Below are 7,338 nucleotides of genomic sequence, written 5' to 3' on the forward strand. Positions count from 1 at the left end.
GTGCAAGCGGAGCAGCAATTTCAAGTCCTCTCGGTTGGAGCGAATGCTGCGAATATTCCAGTGAATAAGTGCCATTGTGAGAGGAAGAAGATGGAAGAAGGGGTCATCTCGAAGGCCGCTGAGGGCCCGGCTTCGAGCGAGCACTGCCGCCGCTAGCAGGAGGCGGACAGTCATCGTCCATTTGTTCTATAGGTTCATCGGCCATCTTGTGGAGATGGCCGGGAGGGGGAGCTTCCTCCGCTGGTGAACGGCCAGATGTTCGGCTACCAGCGGTGCGGCCAGGCGAAACGGATGACGGCCTGTGGCGGCAACCGCTGGGTGGCGCAGGAGGAGAAATGCGCCGTGGCGGGGAAGGAGAACTGTGTTTCCTATGAGCCTTCTTGGAAGGTCGTTTTGTGGAAGGGTTGGTCAATGGCTGAGGGTTTGAGGTATGTAGAAGGTCTGCATGAGACTGTTCCTTCTTGAAGGCCCGTGCATCTGACTTCTGGGTCTTCGTTCTGGCGGAAGCTGAGAGGGGTGCTTGTGTCGGAGGGGCGACGGGAGGAAGAGGAGTCGTCGACCGGGCGATCTTAGCACTGGCCGAACGGACGACCGTAGTGCTGAAGGTCAGATCGCATGTCTGCGTCGCCACCTCCGAGGAGAGGCGAGGACAGTACTGTACTTCCCCGCGGGGAGCAACGTGGGCTTTCTACTAGCAAATAGCTTGCGAGCAGCCGAGGTGGAGACTCTCTCTTTGACCCGAATTTCTTGGATACAGCGTTCTTCCTTGTAGATGGGACAGTCGCGGGAGGACGCTGCATGGTCACCGTAACAGTTCACACAACGAGGAGACGGAGGTCGACAGTCATCCTCATGGGCATCCCTGCCACGAGTCACACATGTAGCCGCATTGGAACAAGACTGGCGAGTGTAATTAAAACGCTGACACTGGTAGCAGCACGTAGGTGTCGGGACATAGGGGCGAACAGAAATAACCTCGTAACCCGCTTTGATGCGCGACGGCAGCTGAACACTATCAAAGGTCAAGAAAAGTGTCAGGGTCGGTACAAGGTCATTGTTGACCTTTTTTCATGATCCTATGGACAGCCGTCACGCCCTGCTCAGCGAGGAAAGACTGAATCTCCTCGTCAGTCAATCCGTCGAGTGATCTAGTATATACCACACCACGAGACGAATTCAAAGTGCGGTGAGCCTCCACCCGCACAGGGAACGTGTACAGGAGTGTGGCCCGAAGCAGTTTTTGTGCCTGAAAGGCGCTCTCAGTTTCTAGTAACAAGGTACCATTACGCAACCTGGTACAAGACTTCACAGATCCGGCTATGGCATCTACGCCCTTCTGGATAACGAAAGGGTTGACAGAGGAAAAATCCTTTCCGTCCTCAGATCGAGAAACTACAAGGAACTGTGGGGCAGGCGGTAGTACTTTTGTCACTGGGTGCTGGTCAAGTTTCCGTTTGCGGGCTGAAGTCGAGAGAGAAGAAGAAGAAGAAGAAGAAAAAAAATTCATTGCGGGGGAATCCCCCATGACTGCCAGCGTCTCCGATGGCGCGCTCCTTCCTTGTGGGGACCCTCTCAGAGGGCACTCCCGCCTTAGGTGATTGTTCACACCTCAGGTCACACCTCCCGAGAAACGGACGGAGGGATCAATCGGCATGGTCGGAAGGTGTCAGCTCAGCCAATCACCCCTCCCTGGGCCTGGCCTTTACCAGGGGTAAGTGCGTGCCTTACTTGTCTACCCAGGGCGGGAAATTACGCGTTACCCCGTCAACGGCTACGCGTGCGAACGCGTGGGTCGGCCTTCAGGCACGCACAGGGAGGAAGGAAGAAGAGGAAAAAGAAAGGAGAAAGGGAAAGAAAGGACAGACTGTCTCAAACGCCGAAGCGGAGACCAGAGAAGGAGAAGAAGGCAAGGAGAAGAGTAAGTAAGACAGTGAGATGGAGAAGAACAAAGAAAGGAACCAACCAAAGGATGGAAAAAACCAGAAGAAGTGAAAAACCAAAATGAACGCAAATATAGGTCGTGAAACCGTCCGTCTCCGGACGCAGGCGCCAACTACCCCCTTGAGGGGGAGGGACTCCTTTTAGTCGCCTCTTACGACAGGCAGGAATACCGCGGGCCTATTCTAACCCCCCAACCCGCAGGGGGGTGTATGAAAATAGGGAAATTATTTGTATATTCAGAGATGTAAGTCACTCCTGACCTCAAATAATATCACATGTAACCACAATACTGTACAGTTCTTACTGGCACAATCCCTCACTAGCAACTGGTTATAAATGGAGAACAAAGTTTGGCTCTAAAATTACGTGCCACTACATGAATAATTGTCGCACCTACATTTACAGCTCGAGTGACCCTCACAAATCCGACTAAAAATAAAAATAATGCGGAAATATTGGGACCAAATACATAATCAGGTTATTTTAAGTGCCAGTCATCATTTCACATGAAAACTTCGGTTCTGTGCTTTTCTAAGAACAGTGATAGAGTGCATCTCCAGTTGGTAGGTACCTGGTATGTCAGTTTTACTTGTAATTTAACACGAGTCAGCATGTCATCTCGGATACATATATTTATCTCTTCTATAATGGAAGAAATCCTCTGGCAATGAATCTTACTTATCAGAATGTCTCACATACCCTAACGATTTTTAGCAGTAACCCATTTTCTAACCCAATATTTATGGGACTGTTTTCTTTTCGTTACCGTTGCTGTAAGCTCTTGACACAAAATCTATACAACTTCATTTACGGCCTCAAGAACTGCTGTAAGTTGACACCACCTTGAACACTGCAATGAAAGTTCCGCTGACCACGTGCCGTGTGTTGCTTGTGTGTTGTAGTCTGTGTGATTGACGTAGTGAACAGTAAGCAGCAGAATGGCCCGGCAATTCATGTCGGGAACAAGCCGAGACGGTGTTTTTGTACGGCCAAGCAGATGGAAACGGCCGAGAAGCGGCATGGCTATACCGATACAAGCACCGTCACAGATACCAACCACATCACAGAACGCCTCAAAAACTTTTTGGGCATTTCTGTGGTAATGGGTCCTTTCGGACAGATGAACTGTACGGCGGACTGTGCATACACCAGATTTGAAGGACCGGATTGTGTAGGATGTTGAGACGAACCCAAGCGCAAGTTCCAGACAAGTGGCCCGCCAATACGTTGTAAACCAAAGTACGATTTTATATATCCTGCATGACAGCCGCCACTATCCCTGTCAAGTGCAAGCGTTATCGAGCAACAGATTTCTTTCCGCGGGATGGATTTGCAGGAGATCATCCACAATTATAGGATATCTGACATCAGTCCTTTTTACCGACGAAGCAACCTTTACCGAAACTGGCTCATCGGTCTGCATAATCGTCATCTGTGGGATACACACACGGAACGTAATCGGAGGGACTTTCGTTTGTCAGCGCCGTCCATTGTGGCACTGATGCATTTCCAGACACATGTTCATAGGACCTTTTTTCCTCTGTTTCGTGTCAGGAATGCGTCCCTGCAATTAGTTGTTTTTATTGATGTTCATTCTGTATATCCAAAAGTGGTAAGATATACATGGCCTACAGGATTATCCACATCCAGGAAGCACTATGTATTTTGATGAATGGCGGTTTTAGCCTAAGGAGAATCCTTATCAAACAACCGAGATTTCGTACAGCTTCTTAATTGTGAATTTTCATTCAATATGGGCCACTTGCATTCAACGTACTACAATGCAAAAGACCTCCACAGATATATAGTCAGCATTTTCCACCACACACGTTAAACAGATCGCGAATTATCGATCACAGCATGGACGCAATCATTTATCTGTTTCTTTGCAATTATGCTGCTGTCAACGAAACAACGTGTATGTACACACCTTTGTACATAAACGACTGAGTTGTCATCACGGTGTTAAAATGCATTACCTTAATACTGTTAGGCTACGGTGATTTCAGCGTATTTGATACATAAATTAAGTTACATTCTTTCTCACTTATCACTGGAACACAAAACCTGCATGTACATCCAGTCATACTCTGTAGAAGATAAACGATCCTTATTTCCACTTTGAAAGAAAGGATTTGCAATTTCGTCTAACAAAAAATTTGGTTCGGCCGAAGTTCAGGTAACACCTCTTCCAGTCCGCTCGCTAAGCAGACCTCTCCACTGAAAGCAAACAACTACATGAAAGTATGTACTTACGCAAGTCTATGTTATGTGTAAGAAACACACGTACGTACACTGTAAACCACAAAAAATAAGAAATATATGATTTGTACCATTTAAGTACATTATACTGGCACTACCATGCTGTGCGACCGTGTGGCCTAATGGATAAGGCGTCGGACTTCGGATCCGAAGATTGCAGGTTCGAGTCCTGTCACGGTCGAAATTTTTTATCTTCTTAATCGTTTACATTTTTCATCTTTTGGGATATTTTAATTGAAAATATTATATATTCACCTGCCTCATTCGTCGTTAATTTTATTTTTATTGCTGACACTTAGCAACGTAACCAAATTCGCTTCACTCTCAAATCTAATTAGAAATTCAGATACCTTTATAACATTCAGACTTTAACCTGTGTTAATTGACGTTCATAACATCTTGACAATAGGCTAACATGTAAGTTTCGCTTGCCAGCGACCCAGCAGTATAGTATCTCTGCTTAGCAACGTAAACAGAGATCGCAGTTTGGTTCGCATTGTGAAATATTTTAAAAATATAGTTGTATTACAGACAGTTGTACTTTGAGCGGTGTCTATTATCGTTCATAGCCTTTCGACAAGCAATTGCACAAAAGTTTCGTTTGTCTGGGACTTTTGCGGCCGTCCTGGGCGGACGCGCTGTGGCGCTTCTGCTTGGATCTTACGACTTAATATTCAGTCTCTGCGTTACAGTGTTGTGTAAAATTGTGATTTTGGTGATGCTGCATTTTAGTTTTCTTGTTTTCGCGAACTGTTAACTGCTGACATGGCAACCATGTTCCCCAGAAAGCTTACCCTAAAATTTGGATGTGACAAAGCAACCAGTAATGCTCAGCCAAGTTCACTGGAAATTCATGACTGGATCGTTGACGTTATTGGCATTACTTCGGATCAGACGCGCACTGCTTATTATGACTTGGAGCAATACTGCTTTTTTGTGAAGCTGCCTTCCCCGTTGGTGTTGGAACGGATTTTGCAGAAATTGGAAGGAAAAGCTCAATTCCGGCCATGGCGATAATTCGGTGAGTACAGTTACCATTTCAAATGCTGATGTTGATTATAAAGAAGTCAGAGTATTTGAATTGCCCCCCGAGGTAGAAAACTGCTGCTTAAAAGACGCATTATCTAAATACGGTGACATCAGGCAAATTCGTAATGAACGATGGTCAAGCCAGCATAGATTGTAGTGCTATAGTGGTGTTCGTTCTGTCGATATGCATGGCAAACAAAACATTCCATCTACGATTTGGTTTGTGGCTACAACGCGTACGGTATATACAATAGACAGACTTTGACTTGTCATATGTGAAATGAAAGTGGGCATCTCAGAGAAACTGCCCAAAAAAGGTGTTTGTACTGTAGAATAATTTACAACAGCGTAAAAGGTTAACATTGGCTGATCTTGTGACCGAAAATCAGATGACGGGTGGTGAAGTTTCCAGCATTACGGGAAATGTAGACGACAGGCCACAAAATACTCTTGAAAAATTTCCACCTTTACTCAGGAAAGACACTGTAGACAATCCGGCTGGAAAAAGTAGTTTAGCCACTAACAAGAGACGAACTTGTGACGGCAGTAGCACAGATGAAGAAGATATCAACCTGTCGCTGAAAGCTGTAGGTGACATTCAGAAAACAGTACTGGAAAATACTGTTTCAGACAATATTGTCAGCATAGATTCAAACTCTGAGTCAAGCGTATCCGTAGACAAATCGAATACGCCACCATCACCCGAACAGGTGGAAGAGACATCACAGTCCCATTCTGTAGCGCTGGACGCGCCAGTAGATGGCAATGCGCTGCTCTTGGTGACGCTACAACCTCGCGCTGCAGAACCCGTACGTCAATCCATGCAGACAGAGTCACTCGCGGATGCAACTCAACTGAAAGCAAACATGACGAGGTAGCGAGTGATTGTGAACAACAGCCGACGTCACAGCCCAAATCACAAGACGAAGAAGCGGAGTTTTACATCAATAACACACAAACAGTAAACGAAAGTGTTCATAGAAGTGATGGGGCATTGGAAGAATGTTTGCAAACTGCTTTTGCGCCGCCTTTGGCAGACGAGATGGTGGCACACGACTGCCCCTCAGATCCACCCACACCGCTCTCGGTGGAAAACTGCTCAGGGGGTGGGCGGAGCAGACATTCGGTGAAGGCCAGTGTCAATGCAAACCGCGAGAAAAGTAAAAAAGAAAGGTTCTAATGCAAACAGTGACGGTGGTCTCCAATCAGATTCTCAGGAAGTATCCGGCATGGAGTGGCATGAAATGATAGACTAGCGGGAAAAAGGTCACTCCCCTATGTTACAGTCATATAAGATTACCACGTTAAACATTAATAGGATACAGTAGGATGTTAAAATAGCTGCTCTGAAACAGTTTATGTACGAGTCAGCGACGGATATTTCCCTGCTACAGGAAGTGGTATTCCCACAAGTAAATTTTTCCAGTTACGTTGATTTTTACAATATTTCCAATGACACGAGTGTTGGCACGGCCATTTTAGTTAGAGAAGAAATCCCCGTACATAACGTTGATAAATTAGAATCGGGGCGAGCTATAGGAATAAATGTAGCAGGATTTATTGTTGTTGTCTTCAGTCCTGAGACTGGTTTGATGCAGCTCTCCATGCTACTCTATCCTGTGCAAGCTGCTTCATCTCCCAGTACCTACTGCAACCTACATCCTTCTGAATCTGCTTAGTGTACTCATCTCTCTGTCTCCCTCTACGATTTTTACCCTCCACGCTGCCCTCCAATGCTAAATTTGTGATCCCTTGATGCCTCAAAACATGTCCTACCAACCGATCCCTTCTTCTACTCAAGTTGTGCCACAAACTCCTCTGCTCCCCAATTCTATTCAATACCTCCTCATTAGTTATGTGATCTACTCATCTAATCTTCAGCATTCTTCTGTAGCACCACATTTCGAAAGCTTCTATTCTCTTCTTGTCTAAACTATTTATCGTCCATGTTTCACTTACATACATGGCTCCACTCCATACAAATACTTACAGAAACGACTTCCTGACACTTAAATCAATACTCGATGTTAACAAATTTCTCTTCTTCAAAAACGCTTTCCTTGCCATTGCCAGTTTACATTTTATATCCTCTCTACTTCGACCATC

The 7,338-nt window shown here is 45.7% G+C and overlaps 1 non-coding gene across 1 annotated transcript; it reads left to right on the forward strand.

The window, feature by feature from the left end:
- The first annotated feature begins 4,311 nt into the window (after positions 1–4,311).
- On the forward strand, positions 4,312–4,384 carry Trnar-ucg (transfer RNA arginine (anticodon UCG)). Its single transcript has one exon. It is a non-coding gene; the product is annotated as a tRNA-Arg (tRNA).
- The last annotated feature ends 2,954 nt before the right edge of the window (positions 4,385–7,338 follow it).

The sequence above is a fragment of the Schistocerca gregaria genome, chromosome 4, assembly GCF_023897955.1.
Source record: "Schistocerca gregaria isolate iqSchGreg1 chromosome 4, iqSchGreg1.2, whole genome shotgun sequence".
In the NCBI taxonomy this organism is placed as follows: Eukaryota; Metazoa; Arthropoda; class Insecta; order Orthoptera; family Acrididae; genus Schistocerca; species Schistocerca gregaria.